Below are 21,932 nucleotides of genomic sequence, written 5' to 3' on the forward strand. Positions count from 1 at the left end.
ATCAAAAAATCAACAAGGAAACAATGGCTTTGAATGACACACTGGACCTGATGGACTTAACAGATATGTTTAGAACATTTCATCCTAAAGCAGCAGAATATACATTCTTCTCCAGTGTACATGGAACGTTCTCCAGAATAGACCATATACTGGGACACAAATCAGCCCTAAGTAAGTACAAAAAGATTGAGAGCATACCGTGCATATTTTCAGACCACAACGCTATGAAACTCGAAATCAACCACAAGAAAAAATTTGGAAAGGTAACAAATACTTGGAGACTCAAGAACATCCTACTAAAGAATGAATGGGCTAACCAAGCAGTTAAAGAGGAAATTAAAAAGTATATGGAAGTCAATGAAAATGATAACACCACAACCCAAAACTTCTGGGATGTAGCAAAGTCATAAGAGGAAAGTATATAGCAATCCAGGCCTTCCTAAAGAAGGAAGAAAGATCACAGATACACAGCCTAACCTTTAGTCTTAAGGAGCTGGAAAAAGAACAGCAAATAAAACACAAAACCAGCAGAAGACAGGAAATAACAAAGATTAGAGCAGAAATTAATGCTATTGAAACCAAAAAAAGACATTAGAACGGATCAATGAAACCAGAAGCTGGTTCTCTGAAAGAATTAACAAAATGAATAAACCAGTAGCCAGTTTGATCAAAAAGAAAAAGGAAAGGACCCAAATAAATAAAAGCAAGAATGAAACAGGAGAGATCACAACCAACTCAGCAGAAATAAAAACAATAATAAGAAAATATTATGAGCAATTATATGCTAATAAATTGGGCAATCTGGAAGAAATGGACAAATTCCTAGAAATGTATACACTACCGAAACTGAAACAGGAGGAAATAGAAGATTTAAACAGACCCATAACCGGTAGGAAATCAAATTAGTAATCAAAAATCTTCCAAAAAACAAGATCCAGGGCCAGATGGCTTTCCAGAGTAATTCTACCAAACATTTAAGGAAGAGTTAACACCTATTCTGTTGAAACTGTTCCAAAAAATAGAAATGAAAGGAAAACTTCCAAACTCTTTCTATGAAGCCAGCATTACCTTGATTCCAAAACCAGACAGAGACCCCACTAAAACTATAGACCAATTTCCCTGATGAACATGGATGCAAAAATCCTCAACAAGATATTAGCCAACTGGATCCAACAATACATTAAAAAAATTACTCACCATGTAACCCAGTGGGATTCATACATGGGATGCAGGGCTGGTTCAATATCCACAAAACAATCACATCAATAAAACAAAGGACAAGAACCATATGATCCTCCTAATAGATGCAGAGAAAGCATTTGACAAAATACAGCATCCTTTCTTGATAAAAACCCTCAAGAAAGTAGGGATAGAAGGAGCATACCTCGAGATCATAAAAGCCATATATGAAAGACCCAATGCTAATATCATCCTCAATGGGGGAAAATGGAGAGCTATCCCCCTAAGGTCAAGAACGAGACAGGGATATCCACTCTCGACACTGTTATTCAACATAGTATTGGAAGTCTTAGCCTCTGTAATCAGACAACACAAAGAAATAAAAGGCATCCAAATCGGCCAGGAGGAGGTCAAACTTTCACTCTTCACAGATGACATGACTCTCTATATGGAAAACCCAAAAGACTTCCACACACACGCAAAAAAAAAAAAAAAAAAAAAACCTGCTAGAACTGATTCATGAATTCAGCAAAGTTGCAGGATATAAAATCAGTCCAGAGAAATCAGTTGCATTCCTACACACCAATGATGAAGCGACAGAAAGAGAAATCAAGGAATCAATCCCATTTACAATTGCAGCAAACACAATAAAATACCTAGGAATAAATCTAACCAAAGGGGTGAAAAATCTATACACTGAAAACTATAGAAAGCTTATGAAAGAAATTGAAGAGGACACCAAAAAATGGAAAAAGATTCCATGCTCCTGGATAGGAAGAACAAATATTGTTAAAATGTCAATACTACCCAAAGCAATCTACATATTCAATGCAATCCCTATCAAAATAACACCAGCATTCTTCACAGAGCTAGAACAAATAATCCTAAAATTTGTATGGAACTGGAAAAGACCCCGAATAGCCAAAGCGATCTTGAAAAAGAAAACCAAAGCAGGAAGCATCACAATCCCAGACTTGAAGCTACACTACAAAGCTATAATCATCATGACAGTATGGTACTGGCACAAGAACAGACTCTCAGATCAAGGCAACATAACAGAGAACCCAGAAATGGACCCAGAAACGTATGGCCAACTAATCTGATTAAAGCAGGGAAGAATATCCAATGGAATAAAGGCAGTCTCTTCAGCAAGTGGTGATGGGAAAACTAGACAGTGACATGCAGAAAAATGAACCTGGACCACTTTCTTACACCATACACAAAAATAAACTCAAAATGGATGAAAGACCTAAATGTAAGACAGGAAGCCATCAACATCCTCAAGAAGAAAGCAGACAAAAACCTCTTTGATCTTGGCCATAGCAACTTCTTACTCAACACATCTCTGGAGGCAAGGGAAACAAAAGCAAAAATGAACTACTGGGACCTCATCAAAATAAAAACTTCTGCACAGCGAAGGGAACAATCAGCAAAATTAAAAGGTAACTGACAGAATGGGAGAAGATATTTGCAAATGACATTATCAGATAAAGGGTTAGTATCCAAAATCTATAAAGAACTTATCCAACTCAACACCCAAAAAACAAATGATCCAGTGAAGAAATGGGCAAAAGACATGAATAGACCCTTCTCCCAAGAAGACATCTGGATGGCCAACCGACACATGAAAAAATGCTCAATGTCACTCATCATCAGGGAAATATAAATCAAAACCACAATGAGATATCACCTTTCACCTGTCAGAATGGCTAACATTAACAACTGAGGCAACAGCAGATGTTGGCGAGGATGCAGAGAAAGAGGATCTCTTTTGCATTGTTGGTGGGAATGCAAGCTGGTGCAGCCACTCTGGAAAACTCCATTTTATGGAGGTTCCTCAAAAAATTAAAAACAGAACTACCCTATGACTCAGCAATTGCACTACTAGGCATTTATCCAAGGGATACAGATGTGCTGTTTCGAAGGGGCACATGCACCCCAATGTTTATAACAGCACTATCAACAATAGGCCAAGTATGGAAAGAGCCCAAATGTCCATCGATGGATGAATGGGTAAAGAAGGATGTTGTATATATATATAGAATGGAGTATTACTCGGCAATGAAAAAGAATGAAATCTTGCTATTTGCAACTACGTGGATGGAACTGGAGGGTGTTATGCTAAGTGAAATTAGTCAGTCAGAGAAAGACAAAAATCATATCAATTCACTCATATGAGCACTTTAAGAGACAAAACAGATGAATATAAGGGAAGGGAAGCAAAAATAATATAAAAACAGGGAGGGGAAAAAAACAAAAGAGACTCATAAATATGGACACCAAACTGAGGGTTACTGGAGGGATTATGGGAGAAGGGATGGGCTAAATGGGTAAGGGGCACTAAGGAATCTACTCCTGAAATCATTGTTGCACTATATGCTAACAAATTTGGATGTAAATTTTAAAAAATTAAAAATAAAATTAAAAAAACTAAGACAATCTATGAAAATATATTTATGATCTCAAAGCAAAAATTTCTCAAACAAGAAAAAAATACTTAAATAACAGAAGACAGGATTGATTAATTCAATTACATTAAAAATAAGACTTCTAGGATCACGTGGATGGCTCAGTTGGTGAAGCATCCAACTCTTGATTTGGCTCAGGTCATGATCTCACAGTTCGTGAGATTGAACCTCACATCAAGATCTGTGCTGGCAGCATGGAGCCTGCTTGGGATTCTCTGTCTCTCTTCTCTCTCTGCCCCTCGCCCACTTGCGCACACTCCCTGTCTCTTAAAATAAATAAATAAACTTTAAAAAATACTTCTATTTATCAAAAGACAGCATATAGAAAGTGAAAACAACGACAAATAGAATATATCATAACAAATGTAATTAAAACATTAATATGTAGAATATATAAAGAACAGTAAACCAATACTAAGAAGATAAACAACCCAGGGGTGCCTGATTGGCTCAGTCTGTTAAGCATCTGACTCTTGATTTCAGCTCCGGTCATGATCTCATGGTGTGTGAGTTTGAAACCTGTGCTGACAGTGCGGATCCTGCTTGGGATTGTCTCTCCCTTTCTCTCTCTGCCCGCCCCCCCCCCCCCAAGAATAACTAAATAAATTTAGAAAAAAAAGGTAAACAATCGAAAGTAAAAATGAACAAAAATATTGAGCAAGCTCCTCACTGAAGAAAGAATGCTTTATGAACATAAAAATATGGTCAACTTCATCAATAAGAAAGATTGTGCAAATTATAGCCAAAGTGCGATGCAATCCATTTGATCGCATATCCATTTGATTTGCAAAAACTAAAAAATCTGACAAAATCAACTCACTATGATGTGGAGCTATGAAAACCCTTACACATGGCAAGCAGATGTTTAAAGGGCATGGCCGGTTTGGATAACAATTTGACCTTATGTAGTATAACTGAGGATATGCATACTCAATGACTCAGCAATTCTTCTGTGTAAAATAGTATATATCCACCAAACAACATGTGCAGGTAGCTTTGTAGAATCACTGTGATAGCAAAAAACTGGAAACAACTCAAATGGCCAACAGTAGAGTGGATAAATAAATTATAGGATATTTATACTACTATACAGCTGTGGGAGGTTGTGTGTCAAGCTGAAGGGAGTTTAACAAAAAAGAGAGACCCTATATCATATTAAAATGCCCATCAGTAAGGAGGGGAAGGTTGATAGTAAAAAGAGACAAGTGGAACCTTCCATTTCTTCATTATACATGATGAGGGAGGTAAGAATGGGTGTGTATTTATTTCGAAGATATTTATTGTGTACCTACTATCTGCCAGGCCCTGTTGTTGGTACAAGGGATGCAGTAGGTTTGAAAATCGGGTGATAGGAATTTGATGGATGTCTCGGTAAAGACTTCCATTTCTTTCTGAGGTGGGTGGTAAAGTCATCTCATGAGAGTCGGGGAAAAGCCTGGGGCTTGATGTGTGAGGAGAATGAAGAGTTCCAACTATGTGGTTAACAGGAAAGCAAGATAACAAAGGAAGCAGTCAGGTTAGGCAATGTTGAGAATCCAGTTAAGGTTATTGAATTTAAAGGCAGAATTTCTGGTTGTTTCATTTTCTGCAGTAATACTCGATGACGATACATTGTTCTAGGGTTTTTTACTGGCAGGTTGTGACAAAGATATACCAGGGTAGAAGAACTTACGACACTGGTAAGGGGTTATTGAAAATGACAGAGTATGGGTGCCAGTGAGTTTGATTGTTAAGTAAAATCCCGAAGCACAGTTTACCATTTAAGTGTATCCAGGAATCAAGTAATACTGTTACACATGTATCTGATGAGGAATACTGGGATTTAAAACCACAAGTACCCCAAAGTTAACACTCAGCTGGAAAGAAACTCATCAATGAGAGACAGGTGGCGGAAAGGGTCCTGCAGATATATTCTGCCCCCTTCCATCCTCTGGCTGTTTGGAGATGCAAAAAGTCCATGTGACACTTAAGTTGTGTTTCCTTATAAAACTACAGCCAGGTCAGTAATGCACCGCCTCATCTTTTCCTTTCTTCATCTCCCCGCTTCATTTTCCTTTTTACCTTCTTCTTGTTCCCCTGGAATTTGACTTCTTGATAAAAAAGCATGGAAGTGTTCTTTATTGTTGCTCTGTTTTTAAGAGTACTCAGGGAAAGACAAAATGAGATTTTTTTTTCTTCTGAATTTGGAGGTCTTTTTAGCAATTCAGGAAGGGGAAGGGGAGGGCAGGGAAGAGATGAGACAGAAATGAGAAGATGAGAAAGGAGCCAAACAGATAGTATGAGGCTGGGTTCTATTTGCAGTGAGGTAGCAGTGAAAAATCCCCGACAGTGGATGGGATGCCTGAAGGATTTTTTAATAACTAGGATGCCTATTATTAGATGTAAGATGCTGATCTTCCTTCAATGTGAAGTCTCCCCAACCCTCTCTTCCCCCAAAATTTAGTAAATTATATCACACACGGATATGTTTTATTAGTTTTCTTATTTTGTGGCACTATAACAAAAGACTGAGTTTCATACCTGGGTTAACATGACCTGTAACAAGAAATATTGCCAGATGGAAAGGTTAGCCATCAGCTAAGCTAATTCAAAGGACAAAAAGTTGGAAGCCAGAAGGACCAAGAAAATGCTAGACCTCGGTAATTTTTAGAAAACTGAAGAAAAGTTTTATACTGACATAGGCATGGAATGGGATGATGGAAGAAATCTGATTCAGACAGTAGGGGGACTGGGGATCCCACACATCACCCGGGCTGCATATAAAACTCGTACTTTGTCAAGCAGTGTTCCTCGTCAGAGGCTACTACTGCAATGATACTGATTTTTATTTTTTCAGATAAGCAAAAAACAAATGAATAAATGCAGAAGTCTTTTTTAGGAAAGAGGATACATTTATTTCTTTAATCAAGAAGGATTTACGAGGCTATATATTGATGTTAGAATTGAATTACTGTTGATGCCACTTCCAGATACGAGCTTTTGTTACTGTGACTGTCAATAGCTGGGAACTACCATTTGAGAGACAATTGATTCAGTTCCGTGCAGCTGTATTAAGCATGCCATAAGCTGTTTACAAAAATCTTTGTTTTCAAAAGTTTGTGGTTGGAGGTGTCTGTGCTAATCTATTATAGGTAGTGTGACTATTCTAAATAGGGCAAAAAAGTTACCATGTCTACTAAAAAGACTATACTGTAAATGTTGGAAGTTATTTCTTCTCGTTCTGGTACATATTTATACTTCCTAATTTATTAAACAAGTGATCCTTTTCTAGAATACAATCACATGCATTTGATATGTATAGAAAAAAATGACAAAAATCTTCCTAAGATCTTTCGTAAGTCATGCATGTCAGTGAGTTCACACATACCTGACATTTCCTAAATCAAAGTGACAGTTGAAGCTGCCTGTCATTTTTAGCATAATTCAAAATAACTCATATAAAAATGAATTATGAGCAAGGAAGTAGGACCACACATATTGCTTTCACAAATAATTTGTGTGAAAGAAGTATATCTCATTTTTTTATCTTTGGATTGAGAAAATATTTCTTAGTGACACTGCAGTGACCTAAGGTCATAGACCCCTGCAAATCAAATGTCAGTTTAAGTTGTTATATTCATCTAGAAATGCATGTGATTTAGCAATGTGATTTACTTCTATCAGTAGGTAAAAAAAAAACCAAAAAACAAAGCATCTTTTCATTTTTCACTCAGAGTGTAATGGTAGCACTTCACTTTTTTAAAAACACCTTTTGTAAAGTGCTATCTGATAAGATAGGAGCCCTATAATTTCCTTTAATGTTATTTAGCAAGGAAACAGTTTGGTGAGGTGGGAAGGGACATAGGACCTGGAATAAGATGCTGTTGGTTTTGAATACCATGCACTAACTTGATATGTGAGCTTATATTTCCATATTTGAGTTTCCTCATTTTTTAAATGCAGACACTGAGGGTACATACTGCAAAGTATTATTGTAGCAAGTCAATGTTATATTGATTAGCATTTTGGCTGGAACATAGAAGAACATATCTATTATTATTATCATTATTATCAACTTTCAAAGAATATTAAATGTAGTGATCAAAAGTCATACTCCTAATATGATTTTTTCTTTTTTTTTAACGTTTATTTATTTTTGAGACAGAGAGAGACAGAGCATGAACAGGGGAGGGGAAGAGAGAGGGAGACACAGAATCTGAAACAGGCTCCAGGCTCTGAGCTGTCAGCACAGAGCCCGACGCGGGGCTCGAACTCACGGACCATGAGATCATGACCTGAGCCGAAGTCGGACTCTTAACCGACCAAGCCACCCAGGCGCCCCCTAATATGATTTTTTTCAAACTGCGTATTCTCCCACCTTACAATCCTTGAATTCTTCCAATCCTTACCCTGTATCTTCTCCTCCCTTCCCAAAAATCTTTGGGCTGTATTATTAATATATTAAATCACATCCTGAAAATCAATTTTTTATGATATGAATATCTGAGGGCCCATACACAAGTCCCTTGTTTTTCTAAAATGTATGCTTTTATCCGGTATGTATACATGAAGCTTTGTTTAGTCCTGAAACTTGCTGGCCCTGATGATAAAAAGAATGCCATTAAATTCTTTGTATATTAACCCTTGAAACTAAATATACTTTTCAACACCTAAATATGACACAACAATGCTTGCTTTGGCAGCACATATACTAAGGTTGGGGAGATACAGAGAAGATTAGCATGTCCCCTGTGCAAAGATGACACTCGGGTTCGTGAAGCGTTCCATATTTTTGATATCGGCCAACTGGATCCAATAATACATTAAACAAATTATTCACCACAACTAAGTGGCATTCATACCTGGGATGCAGGGCTGGTTCAATATCCACAAAACAATCACATCAATAAAACAAAGGACAAGAACCATATGATCCTCCTAATAGATGCAGAGAAAGCATTTGACAAAATACAGCATCCTTTCTTGATAAAAACCCTCAAGAAAGTAGGGATAGAAGGAGCGTACCTCGAGATCATAAAAGCCATATATGAAAGACCCAATGCTAATATCATCCTCAATGGGGGAAAACGGAGAGCTATCCCCCTAAGGTCAGGAACGAGACAGGGATATCCACTCTCGCCACTGTTATTCAACATAGTATTGGAAGTCTTAGCATCTGCAATCAGACAACACAAAGAAATAAAAGGCATCCAAATCAGCGAGGAGAGGTCAAACTTTCACTCTCCGCAGATGACATGATTCTCTATGTGGAAAACCCAAAAGATTCCACCAAAAAACTGCTAGAACTGATTCATGAATTCAGCAAAGTTGCAGGATATAAAATCAATGCAGAGAAATCAGTTGCATTCCTATACACCAGCAATGAAGCAACAGAAAGAGAAACCAAGGAATTGATTCCATTTACATTTGCACCAAAACCCATAAAATACCTAGGAATAAATCTAACCAAAGAGGTGGAAAATCTATACACTGAAAACTACAGAAAGCTTATGAAAGAAATTGAAGAAGGCACAAAAAAAGTGGAAATATGTTCCATGCTCCTGGATAGGAAGAACAAATATTGTTAAAATGTCAATAATGCCCAAAGCAATCTACATATTCAATGCAATCCCTATCAAAATAACACCAGCAATCTTCATAGAGCTAGAACAAACAATCCTAAAATTTTATGGAGCCAGAAAAGACCCTAAATAGCCAAAGCAATCTTTAAAAGAAAACCAAAGCAGGAGGCATCACAATCCCAGACTTCAAGCTGTATTACAAAACTGTAATCATTAAGACAGTATAGTACTGGCACAAAAACAGGCACTCAGATCAATGGAACAGAATAGAAACTCCGAAATGGACCCACAAACGTATGGCCAACTAATCCTTGACAAAGCAGGAAAGAATATTGAGTACAATAAAGATAGTCTCTTCAGCACGTGGTGTTGGGAAAACTGGACAGCGACATGCAGAAGAATGAACTTGGACCACTTCCTTACACCATACACAAAAATAAACACAAAATGGATGAAAGACCTAAATGTAAGACAGGAAGCCATTGAAATCCTTGAGGAGAAAGCAGGCAAAGGCAAAAACATCTTTGACCTTGGCTGCAGCAACTTCTTACTCAACACGTCTCTGGAGGCAAAGGGAAACAAAAGCAAAAATGAACTATTGGGACCTCATCAAAATAAAATCTTCTGCACATTGAAAGAAGCAATCAGCAACCAAAAGGCAACCGATGGAATGGGAGAAGATATTTGCAAATGACATTATCAGATAAAGGGTTAGTATCCAAAATCTATAAAGAACTTATCCAACTCAACATCCAAAAAACAAATAATCCAGTGAAGAAATGGGCAAAAGACATGAATAGACATTTCTCCCAAGAAGACATCCGGATGGCCAACCGACACGTGAAAAAATGCTTGACGTCACTCATCATCAGGGAAATACAAATCAAAACCACAATGAGATATCACCTTACACCTGTCAGAATGGCTAACATTAACAACTAGGCAACAACAGATGTTGGCGAGGATGTGGAGAAAGAGATTCTCTTTTGCCTTGTTGGTGAGAATGCAAACTGATGCAGCCACTCTGGAAAACAGTTATGGAGGTTCCTCAAAAAATTAAAAACAGAAATACCTTACGACCCAGCAATTGCACTAGTAGGCATTTATCCAAGGGATACAGGTGTGCTGTTTTGACGGGGCACATGCACCCCAATGTTTATAACAGCACTATCAACAATAGGCAAAATATGGAAAGAGCCCAAATGTCCATAGATGGATGAATGGATAAAGAAGATGTGGTATATATATACAATGGAGTATTTCTCGGCAATCAAGAAGAATGAAATTTTGCCATTTGCAACTACGTGGATGGAACTAGAGGGTATCATGCTAAGTGAAATTAGTCAGTAAGAGAAGGAAAAATATCATATGACTTCACTCATATGGGGACTTTAAGATACAAAACAGATGAATATCAGGGAAGGGAAACAAAAATAATATAAAAACAGGGAGGGGGACAAAACATAAGACACTCTCAAATGTAGAGAACAAACAGAAGGTTACTAGAGGGATTATGGGAGGGGGCATGGGCTAAGTGGATAAGAGGCATTAAGGAATTTACTCCTAAAATCATTGTTGCACTATATGCTAACTAATTTGGATGTAAATTTAAAAATAAATCAATTATTAAAAAAAAAAGACTGTGTTCAACCTCACATAACAGACTGCAGTAACTGGCATAATATGAACTCACTTTCCCCAAGTAACAAGTCTGGAGGTAGTCAGTCTAAAGCTGGTGCAGGTGTCTGAGAACTCATGAGACCAACTCCTATCTTGTGGCTCTGCCATCTTTACTGTATAGCTTTTATCCTCTTGACCATAAGGTGGCTGCTCCATCTCCAGACGTCACGTGCATGTCTCAGATGAGAGGGAGAGAGTAGAATGAAGAACAAAGATGTATTTTGTTGGGAAAACAATAGCTCTCCTGTGTGCTCCACCCAGGGAGCTTCCTCTTGTATATTATAAATATAAATTACATAGAGCAACTCCAGCTTAAAGACAGTCTGGAGAGGAGAATTTTTAAATTGGATATAGGGCTACCTCTAAAATTTGGGGAACAGAGAAGAGATGAATAGATATTAGGTAGGCAACCAGCACTGTCTATACCTGGGTCAAAAAACTTTTACTCGACTTACACAGAATGATATGGCAACATGATTACGCCACCAAAGTACACTGGCAGTGGCTGAATAAGGGAATTTTATTGAGTAACATAAAACAAGTTACAAAAATTCAGTTAATAAGAGGAAATAAAATTCAAGAATTAAAAAAAATTCTCACAATTTTACAAATCCTTTGGTACTGGATTGGTGTCAGAGACTTCAGTATGAATTCCTATCTATCTACCACCTACCTGCCTATCCATCCTTCCATCCATCCATCCATCCATCCATCCACCCAGGATCTATATACAGCTGGAGAGATACAGAGATAATTATAGATATATGTGTATGCATAGGTTAATATACATACATGTTTCCTAGCTCCATCTGCTAAGAGGGCCGAGAAGCAGTGACACCAATAGCAATGAGTGCACCAAGTGTGGAAATCTTGGTTTCTAAATACAATTTGCCAATAGCGATAGGAGCTCCTTGGAAAAATGGTGGATTTTAGGTCTGGTGCAAGGTAGATATTAGAGGAACCTGGAGCATTTTGTAATGCTAAAATGTAAGGAAGTGTTTAAGAAAACAAAAGAATGGGGGCATAGCAAAAGGTCACAGGAACGAATCTTGAAAGAGATCCCAATGGCCAAAGGTGGAATGAGTTAGGCAGCAAAATAAAGTAGTATTGGATTATAACCCAAAGTATAAAATATACACAGGTCCATACTGATATAAAAAAACCATTGAATAAACAAATAGATGGGGGGTGGGGGGAAGAGATACGTCTTCCTTATGGAAAATTCCAAATAATGTGTTCAGATACTCCCCCCTCCAGCAGGTGGAGCAAAATTCTCCACCACCAGCCCCCCCTCCACCTTTAGTGTGAGCTGGACATAGTGATCCCCTTCCAAAAAACAGTGAAAAGAAAAAATGGAAAAAACAGCAACTTTACAGTGGAAAACTTGGCAAGCACTATTGTAACCTCATGACTGAGGTCACCTTAGCAGTGGTATCATGTCTCTGATATGACGTGATGTGAAGGCTACTGTCATCTTTTTAGTATTCCACACAAAAACCTCCAGTCTAGTCATAAGAAAAATATCAGACAAAACCAGATTTGGAGACAATCTACAAAATGCATATTCCTCAAAACTGTCAAGGTCATGAGAAACAGGGAAAGTTTGAGAAACTGTCACAGATGGGAGGACTAAGGAGACATGATGACTAAATGCAATGTGATGTCCTGGATGGGAATCTGGAATAGAGAAAAAAACATTAATAAAAAGAGAATAAAATTTGGAGTTTAGTTAATACTGACGTACCAATATTAGTTTCTAAATATTGACACAGTTAACGTGGTCGTGTCAGATGGTAGCATGAGGGAAAACTGCGTGAAGAGTATATGGGGATTCTCTATACCATCTTCGGAATTTTCTGTTAATCTAAAATTATCCCCAAATAAGACGTTTTTAAAAATACCAACATAGTTACAATCGGATGTGATACTAGCCCGTTAAAGAGATATTATAATGACATCATGAACTTTTAATTAATGGTCTCCAAAGAATCTCAGGATGCAGAACTACAAATAGCTTAAGCTACTTACAGTTATTTCATTAATACTAGATTAGTTCAGGTTCTAGATCCTAAGGAAAAATAAGCCCAAGGGTAGAAAGGGTGTCTAATAAGACTTCTGGAGAACTCTAACCTTTACAAGGTCAAGTGAAAGCTGCCAGCAGGTGCAATTAATCATTCTGCTGTCTTCTTCAACTTAAGATATTTGTAGTTAAGAACCTATACTTACAAAATAATTTTGTATCAAATCCTATAAGTTATTTCCCCCTCAAAATCATAGAATTACCTTGAGAAATCTCAACTCAAAATTTCTTCCACTTAAGAATATGCATTTTTAGAGCAGCAGCATTGGCAATCAGCTAAGATTAGTGTACAGAATCAGTACATCAGGATTTTAATCTTGCTTTCCCACTCATTCTTTCAATGACCTTGAGAAATTTTATTTAACATGTTCCTTGGCCACCAAATGAGATTGATGAAATTCTCTAGGTTAAAAAAGAAACAATTATGCAATCATCAAAAAAGCAAAAAATATCTATTGTGGAAGGGCATTATACCATTTTGTGATGATGAAAGAGAGATTTATTTTCTCCAGTTTCTATTTTATTAACAACAGAATTAGATGCCAATAACAGCAAAATCGTTCCTGCTGAGTAACAGAACCAAATACAGTAATGAATGAAATAAAGTTAAGCTTCAAAAACATACCCCTCCAAAAAAACTCACTCCAAATATTTTTTTCTGCTGAAGAGGCTTCTTCCAGAAACCCAATATGAATTTAAATACCCTATGTTACAATTACCATGTAAATTGAGCTTCAACTTTTAAAACTTTTAAGAAATTTAATTGTCTTTTGACTGTCAACAAAAACAGTGAAAGAAAGAATCTCGGGGCGCCTGGGTGGCTCAGTCGGCTAAGCATCCGACTTCAGCTCAGGTCACGATCTCACAGTTCATGGGTTCGAGCCCCGCGTCGGGCTCTGTGCAGACAGCTCAGAGCCTGGAGCCTGTTTCAGATTCTGTGGCTCCCTCTCTCTCTGACCCTCCCCCATTCATGCTCTATCTCTCTCTGTCTCAAAAATAAATAAACATTAAAAAAAAATTAAAAAAAAAAAAGAATCTCTCCAAAATATATCAAAATCCTTATTTTGGTCTCTGATTTTGAATTAACTTTGGGGAGGTGTTTGAGTTCTTCTGCCCTCAAGGAATGTAAGTGTGGGGGTTACGTGCAAGAACTGGAATGTATAATTCAAGAGACTTCAGAGGGACAACAGGGCTTATTCATTATGGATTTTGCCACCTTACAGAGGTCCACAAGGGGGCACTCTTTTGCTGAGATTTTTCTACACATTTTAAGGTTAAACCAGATTTTATAAGGAAATTTGGTAACACACACACACACACACATATTTTGTTTTCCATGGCTATTTCAATTTTATCATTGTAATCAATCTTTTTCTTTGCTTTCTTTCTCCAGTTATGGTTCTCAAGAAAATAAAGTGTACAATTCTGTAGCATTAAGTATATTCATATTGTACAGCCATCATAACCATCCATCTCCAGAACTTTTTCATCTTCCCAGACTGAAACTTTGTACCCATTAAACAGCTTCATTTCCCCCTCTCGACAGCCTCTGGAATCCATCAGACATTGTGTCTCCATGACTTTGATTACTCTAGATACCTCAATTAGGTAGAATTAAACAGTATTTGTCTCTTTATGACTCATTTATTTCCCTTTGCATAATTCTTCAAAATTCATTCATGTTGTTCTAGATGATTCTTAAGATGATCCTTCTCTAACCTTACTAAGGACCAAAGCTTTAGGAAACAAATGAAAGTAAATAAGGTTCATAGGAGCGCCTGGGTGGTACAGTCCGTTGAGCATCCGACTTCAGCTCAGGTCATGATCTCGCGGTTTGTGAGTTTGAGCCCAGCGTCCGGCTCTGTGCTGACAGCTTGGAGCCTGGAGTCTGCTTTGGATTCTGTGTCTCCTTCTCTCTCTGCCCTTCCCCCACTTGTGCTCTGTCTCTCTTCTATCAAAAATAAGTAAATGTAAAAAAAAATCTTTTTAATAAAAAAATAAGGCTTATATTATTGGCACTTCTATATTTGTGCCAGATCTTTTTTGATCTATTATCCATTTTTTTTTTCTCCATTTGTCCACATCCCTCAACTTCCTAACTCATCATTATTTGGTGAGTCAAATTCAAACCAGCTGCTTTACTAAGTTCATCACAGAAATTCATGCCTTACTACAGGTTTCAATTCTCATTTAAATGATTTATCATTCCACATTTGCAGTTGAACATAGTGGCAACTTTTTTTTTTTTTTTTACTGGCAAATTTTATATAAAGTGACAGCACCAAAAAGCAAACATAATTGCCTATAAAACTGCTTCCTGATTCAGTTCGAGTGAAGACAGCTGGGGGAGGAGGGTGGTGGCCTTGCCCAATTGATTAAGTTTTGCTTATCATCAATAAGCACAGCCAGGCCTAGAAGGAATACTCAAAATGATTTTTCTCTCTCACCTAATACTATATCCTTTTAAATAAAGAAACAAAAAAATATGTCAGTTTCCTCACACACCAAGAGAAGAAAGTATCAGCTGGGAAAATTTTAACCAGCTTAATGAACTCTAACACTATAGGATCTTCATTATTATCATTTTCCTTTTCCGCATTCATGTTTCCAAATACAAAACACGCACACAAATAATCAAACAAAAAGACCTACAATGTCTTTCAGTGTCCACTGTACCATTAAGAAAATGAAACAAATATTTTTGGAGTAGCAGCCTATAATATTGTAATGAAGCTGGCCAGAGAATACCATAGCAACCTCCTTAAGGGAATCAGAGAAATTACTCCTGGAATAGGAAACATCTGAAAGTTCCATGTGGGTGCCCCAGTTGCTTGATCCCGCCATGTTGGAGGAGGTCATCAGAGGACATGGCTGCCGTTTGACCTCTGAGCTGAACTCCAGCAATCAGAGGCTATGTATTAACCCTTCCCCTGTCTTGAAGTATATGTCTTGCCCATTCTTATCAAGTTCGGAGAAACTTGAAAAACACAGCTGTGAGAGAGCCAAGTGTTGTTGAGACCCTCTGTACTGTATGCACGTGACTGAGCCCAGGTAAGGCCTCTGTGTAAACTTTCACGGTTTTGGTGGAAGGATGCAGGGATCTGCTTGGTGAAGAAGACCAGCGTTATTTGCAAATTTCCTTGCTTATTAAAACTGCCACCTATCCATCTGGAGTTGCCTGCCTCTTTCTTCGGTCCCTTTCTCTCCTGTGTATGGGGCTTGTTTCAGATTTTCCCTGAGGGAACTTCCATAGTTGCAAGACAATAAGCCACTTCCAATGGCTTCTGTTTTTATGTATGTAGTAAAAGGACACTAGGAAATCATTTGAGAAAACATACCTGGTACCAGGGAGGTAAGCTAAATGACAGCTTGTGATTTCTTGAATCTGTATGCTCATATTTACTGATTTTTGAAGTTAAAGAAGGAATAGGCATGGCCAGGCCTAAGAGTAATACTCAAAATGATTTTTTTAAAGAATCTACTTAAAGGAGTAACCTCTATAAGTACCCTCACCTCACCCCTGTGTCTTTTGTTTGTTTTGTTTGTTTGTTTGTTTGTTTGCTATTTTGGGGGAGGGGGGAAAACCCTGCCTTGTTCCTTTTTGAAAATCCTTATCTCTGATGAAATAGTTCCTGAAATCTTTTCATATTCCCAACCCCTGATTATTCTGGCTAAGATTAATAGGCTAACCAAAAATAAACTCTCCCAAATGTTATCTAGTTCATTGTTGATCTCCTAGAGAAAAAAAATATAATTAGTGATAATTAATCATGGAGGCTTTTCTTGAAAAGAATGTTTAAACCATGGCTCAAGGCTCAAATTAGGCAGAGTTCCTCATACTTTGTAAATGTTTGTTTGTTTTTTCCCTCTTCTATAAAAGAGCTAGAATCTGGTTTAAAGGCTCAAATAAGAGTTTTAGATGGAAATAAAAACCTTTATTTTTTAGGCTCTATATTATATGTGGTTACATTTCTGGGCCAGTTGCATTTGCTGAAATCTTTGGATAGTCATTCCAAAGATAAGGAAGAGAGAATTTTTAAAAGACTGAATAGTTGGTGATCTAGACCAACTATTTAACTTTAGCTTTAAATTTTGGAAATTTATTTGACTTCACAGTTCCTTGTAGGATGTCCTCTTCTTTTGAAGATATCAGTAGATAGCTGATAGGTTTACATTTCCTGGGCCACTGAATAATAATAATAATTGCTAGCATGTACTTAATTTATGTACAATTACATAACAATTACATGACTATTATGTGAATTGTCACACGTACTCTTCAAAATGACCCTGTAAGATAGCATCAAGGAAACTGAAGTTGCTAAAAGTTACCTTGGTAGCTTACATATAACTGAAGAATTAAAATACAAGCCAAGAGAGTCTCCATCAATACCAGTACTCTGCTCATTACATACATCATGATGCCCCCCTGGGAGTATCTTTAATTTAACCAGAGAGGTTTTTGCTCATACTGTTTTTGCAATGAAATAACTGCTTTATGACTTAGGCGAAGCACTTGACCTGAATTCTGATCTGTACAATGAGGGTCTTGGGTTAAATGATTTCTCAAGTCTCTTTCCCTTTCTTCTGGCAGGAGAGAGTCCTCCTGCTGACTGAGGTCATTTTTTTCTTTCAATGGCTGGAAGAGTGGCTTTGGCTCACCTGGAACTCACAGTTTAGCAGAGCCAGTAGACTAGGAAATCTGTTTCACTCCACCAGCCAAGAAAGAGCAGGTGGCTGGAGATTTCTCATGTTCTGGGGGAAGCTATTTGTCAGTGATCACCTAGATAACTTTGGATCGCAGCAACAACAGCTCTTGCTTGGCATGGGGTAGGTTTGGATGCTAATCGCTGCCTCATCTGTGAGCACTTCAGTTCTTGTTTCACACACAAGCCTGGTGAATATAAAAATAGAGGGAAATAACTTAAAAAAAACCTGACTCAGCAACCTAGAATTTTACTTTCTCTCTTTCTGGTTAAAGACTATTAACCAAAAATGCTCCACTAGTTGTCTGGAGATAGAAGACAGAAGTGGAATGAGATGCTTGATAATGTGGTTACTGTGCAACCACTTTCTAATTATGTAGGTCCTTACCATAGTAGGGATATGACAGGGATGATAAAGTGGGCTCACACAGCGAGCGCATGGAAGATATATGCCATGTGACAGAGCCACAGTCTGAGATCTACAGTTGGAGAATATTTGCGTAAGAGCGAAATGACACAAATTACAAAGGTCTCCACTGAAAACAAGAATATGCGTCTTATATTACACAGTTCGATGGGCATACTCTTACCAGAAATGGCCTTAGCTTCAAGGAAGAGAGACACACATGTTGGGTCTTTGAAACAAGATTTGCTTTAACCAAATTTCAGGGAAGATGGAAAAAAAATAAAAAGGAAACAAAGGTATAGTATGCTTTATGCTTATTTAATAACTTTGTCAAGTTTAATCTTTTTTTTTAGGTTTATTTATTCTTTAAAAAAATTTTTTTTTAACGTTTACTTATTTTTGAGACAGAGAGAGACAGAGCATGAACAGGGGAGGGGCAGAAAGAGAGGGAGACACAGAATCTGAAACAGGCTCCAGGCTCTGAGCGGTCAGCACAGAGCCCGACGCGGGGCTCGAACTCACTGACTGCGAGATCATGACCTGAGCCAAAGTCAGACGCTTAACCGACCGAGCCACCCAGGCACCCATATTTATTTATTCTTGACAGAGAGAGAGAGAAATTTCAGGTGAGGGGCAAAGGAGGGGAGAGATAATCCTAAGTAGGCTCCACGCTGTCAGCTCAGAGCCCCGCATAGGGCTGGAACTCACGAGCTGTGAGCTGAAATCAAGTCAGACTCTTAACTGACTGAACTAGCCAGGTGCCCCTCCCCAGCAATTTTGTAAGGTAGATGGTACTAATCTCATTGTGTAAGTGAGAAAATGGAGACTTAAGAAATTTCCAGTAACTTGCTCAAGATTTATAATTGGGAGTATATCTGGGATATGAGCACACAACTTGTGGTTCAAATCTAATGTTTTCCCCACTACATTGTGCTTGATAGGCAATCATGTTGAACTTGCAGATTGGATATATGTGGGAAAATCTCTGTAACTTTTGATTCAGAATATGCAGTTAGATTTAGGAAGTGCCCATAGAAAGTAAAACCAAAGTACATTTAGGGAAAAACAGTAAAAAAAAAAATCTATTTCCAAAATAGTATGGGTTTTTTTTCCTTCTAACTAAAAAAAACCCACAGGTTCTATCATCACTTGGGCATAAAAATACATCTGCTCTAGCACCCATTTTCCCTCATTTTTACTTTAAAAATCTGTTGCTCAGTAGATATAATTGTCATGACATTTGTAGTAGAATTGAGAATCCTATCTATTCTTAGTTTTACAGAAGTGAATTTTGATTTGAAAAATAATTTTAAGAAAACATAAAACCATCTCCAATATCATTTATTTATTCTCTTTTGAATGTTTGAAATTTTGTTAAGATAGAAAATCAGAAATGGGACAAGAAAATTATTTTCTCAAACAAGAGAAGTCAAGTTACAGCAATGCTGTCCCTGGTTGCCTTGAAAATTTTCCCGAAGATAAGTAGTAATTAATGTTCCTTGAATACAATCAATGTCTATTTACCTTCTAAAACCATTTAGATCTTTATAGTTAAATATGAAATAAGATATTGGACATAAAGTGCCCAGTGATAACATCAGTAGTGATTTATATTTTCTTTTTTAAAAAATGTTTTATTTATTTTGAGAGACAGTGAAAGCAGAGGAGGGGGAGAGAGAGAGAGAGAGAGAGAGAGAGAGAGAGAGAGAGAGAGAGAAAGAGAATCTCAGGCAAGAGGATCCATGCTGTCAGCTCAGAGCCCGATGTGGAGCTCCAACTCATGAACTGTGAGATCATGACCTGAGCCAAAACCAAGAGTTGGACGCTTAACCCACTGAGCCACCCAGGTGCCTCAATGATTTATATTTTCTAGACTTTTTTTTCTAGACCTATTTTATCATCACTATAGAGAATTTAGACAATACCAGCAAGAAAGGATATAAATGTTACCTGCAATCACATATTAGGAAGCAGGCCTTTATCCTTACAGTTTTTTCAATGAATATATTCACATATTTTATAGGAGCAGAATTATATGCTGGTTTGCAACGTTCCTTTTCCACTTTACAACATATTGTCAACATTTTTAATATTATTGGTTATATTTCTGCTATGTAACTTTACCTGTAGCATAGTTTCTGCTCTATGAGCATACCACCATTTTAAAACAGTTTATTATTGGACATTGAGATTGTTTGCATTTTCCTCTATTACAAATGAATTTATGATAAATATAAATCTGTCTCATCTTCTTCCTTTTTTACCCCTTTGGTTATGTTAGTTGTTTTTTGTTTTTTGTTTTTGTTTTTGTTTTTTTTTTTTTGGTTTTGTTTTGTTCTGTTTTGTTTTTCTTCAGTTTGGGGAAGAGGTACCAAAACGTTTCACTGAATTTTGCACATAAAATGGTAGTGCCTTTCTCTGAACTCTCAGTTCCTCTGGACCTCAGCAACATTTCTTTCTATTGTACTTTTAATTATTCTGTTGTTGCATTTACTGATCTTTCTTTTAGACACATGAACATCGATATGTTTCCTCAGTCATGTCTAGAACCTTCTGAACTTGTCAGCAGCCACTGTGGTGTAGACCAGTGTGTTCAGACCAGCTGTGGTGGAGCTTGTTGGAGGTGTACAATCTCAGATCCCAGACCCACTTGATCAGAACCTCAGGTGACCCCCATGTACACTGAAATGTGAGAAACACACTCTACACTGATTACATTTTCTTCAGTATACATCCTGCTGTTTCCAACCTTTAGTGCAGGTTTTAATTTAGTTATTGTATTTTGGGCTTCCTTCTAAATAGAAACATTCTAATCTCAGCATGTTAGTCTGCTCAAGCTTCCATAGTTAAAATGCCACAGACTGGTGGCTTAAACAACAGAAATTTGTTGTCTCACAGTTCTAGAGGCTAGAAGTCCAAGGTCAAGGACCCAGCATGGTCGGTTTCTGGTGAGTTCTCTCTCTTTTGTCTGGTAGCCTTCTCACTGTCCTCACATGGCCTTTCTTCTGTACACAAACAGAGAGTGGGAGCTAGTTCTTCGATGTTTCTTCTTAGAAGGACATTAATTCTATTGGATTAGAGCCCCATGCTTATGACCTCAGTTAATATTAATTACTTTCTTAGAGGCCCTATCTCCCAAAGAGCCACACTGGATTTTTGACTCCAACATATGATTTTTGGGAGGTTACATTCATTCCATGATTCGGCATTTTTCCTTTCCATCTTAATGTGTTCATCCTTCCCTTTCTTCTCTTTCTATTACTTTTTCATCTCATAGTGTTGCTTTATGGCTTTTCTATTATTTTTCTCTGATTCTCTTTTCATAGAAGCCATGAGTCCTTTGTTGATAATGCCAGCTTATTGAAATATTCTCTAGAATCTTATATTTTTAGAATTTTTTTCTCTAAACATTTTAGTTGTCACACATTCATTTTTTATTGACATATAATTGGCATATAACATTATGTTTTAGGTGTACAAGATAATGATTAGATATTAGATTAGATATGTATTATGTAATGATTAGATATGTATTGCAAAATACTCACCACAGTATGTCTAGTTAACAGTCATCACCATCCATATGTAGAAATTTGTTTTTCTTTCGATAAGGACTTAAGATGTCTCTTAGCAACTTTCAAATACAAAATATAGTATTGTTAATTATAGTCACCATGCTGTATATTACATATCCACAACTTATTTATTTTATAACTGGAAAGTTGTATCTTTTGACCAACTTCACCCATTTCCTCCACCCCTCACTTCTGCCTCTCGTAACCACCAGTCTGTTCTCTGTATCTATGAGAGTGGGTTTTTGTTTTTGTTTTTGTTTTAGATTCTACAAACAAG

At 37.3% G+C, this 21,932-nt stretch overlaps 1 long non-coding RNA gene and 1 other non-coding gene across 2 annotated transcripts; one reads left to right on the top strand and one right to left on the bottom strand.

Moving 5' to 3' along the window:
• The first annotated feature begins 8,317 nt into the window (after positions 1 to 8,317).
• On the top strand, positions 8,318 to 8,420 carry LOC122474110. Its single transcript, XR_006294802.1, has one exon. It is a non-coding gene; the product is annotated as a U6 spliceosomal RNA (small nuclear RNA).
• Positions 8,421 to 16,881: 8,461 nt separating this feature from the next.
• On the bottom strand, positions 16,882 to 21,717 carry LOC122472636. Its single transcript, XR_006294484.1, has 2 exons — positions 21,629 to 21,717; positions 16,882 to 17,862 (listed from the first exon to the last, which is right to left on the bottom strand). It is a non-coding gene; the product is annotated as an uncharacterized LOC122472636 (long non-coding RNA).
• Between the last annotated feature and the right edge of the window lie 215 nt (positions 21,718 to 21,932).

This window comes from Prionailurus bengalensis, chromosome B4 (assembly GCF_016509475.1).
Source record: "Prionailurus bengalensis isolate Pbe53 chromosome B4, Fcat_Pben_1.1_paternal_pri, whole genome shotgun sequence".
Lineage (NCBI taxonomy): Eukaryota > Metazoa > Chordata > Mammalia > Carnivora > Felidae > Prionailurus > Prionailurus bengalensis.